The sequence below is a fragment of the Gossypium arboreum genome, unplaced genomic scaffold, assembly GCF_025698485.1.
Source record: "Gossypium arboreum isolate Shixiya-1 unplaced genomic scaffold, ASM2569848v2 Contig00358, whole genome shotgun sequence".
Classification (NCBI taxonomy): Eukaryota; Viridiplantae; Streptophyta; class Magnoliopsida; order Malvales; family Malvaceae; genus Gossypium; species Gossypium arboreum.
The window spans coordinates 24393-25289 of NW_026440474.1; the positions used below are offsets into that span (position 1 = coordinate 24393).

An 897-nucleotide genomic window follows, 5' to 3' on the forward strand; every position below is an offset into this window, starting at 1 on the left:
AATTTGGTTAGCATCTCCTCAAGGTTTGACTTTTTCTCCTATTGGTATGGTGGTTGCTGAAAGCCTGGAGGACGTGGTGGTTTCTAATTTCCTTGGCCTCCCCATGAAAAATTTAGGTGATTCCTCCAACCTGCATTGTAAGTATTGCTAGAAGGATTATTTTGAGATCGAGGATTATTACCCATGTAATTTATTTGCTCGTTCTCCATGTTGTGGCCATAAGGTGGGTATTCTGAATTGCTCGATCCACTTCCATTTGCTTCACATTGCATTACTCGGTGAACCTGTAAAGAACTAAAAAAACCATCAATTTTCTTATTCAAGAGTTCTATCTAATTAGAGAGCATGGTGACCGAATCGACGTTGTAAACACCGACTATTTTCGTTTGCTTTGTCCTCATGACTTGCCACTGATAGTTATTCAATGACATCTCCTCTATAAATTCATAGGCATCTTCAGGTGTTTTATTATTGATGGTTCCACCAGCAGCTGTGTCAACCATTTGTCGAGTCGAAGGATTCAGGCCATTATGAAAAGTTTGAAACTATAGACAGAGTGGTAACCCATGGTGAGGGCGTCTTCACAAAAGGTCCTTATATCTTTCCCATGCATCGTAGAGTGTTTCTAAACCCATCTGCACAAAAGAAGAGATATCATTACATAATTTAGCCATTTTAACCGGCAGAAAATATTTTAATAAGAACTTTTCGATCATTTGTTCCCAAGTAGTGATTGACCCTCGCGGGAAAGAATTCAACCATTGTTTAGCTTTGTTTCTCAATGAAAAAGGGAATAACCGAAGGCGAATGGCATCATTAGAAATTCTATTAATTTTAAATGTATCACATAGTTCTACAAAGTTTGCTAAGTGAGCGTTGGGATCTTCGTCCTGCAAA

The 897-nt window shown here is 38.6% G+C and overlaps 1 non-coding gene across 1 annotated transcript; it reads left to right on the forward strand.

Moving 5' to 3' along the window:
• Positions 1-561: 561 nt before the first annotated feature.
• On the forward strand, positions 562-668 carry LOC128288961 (small nucleolar RNA R71). Its single transcript, XR_008278837.1, has one exon. It is a non-coding gene; the product is annotated as a small nucleolar RNA R71 (small nucleolar RNA).
• Positions 669-897: the final 229 nt, after the last annotated feature.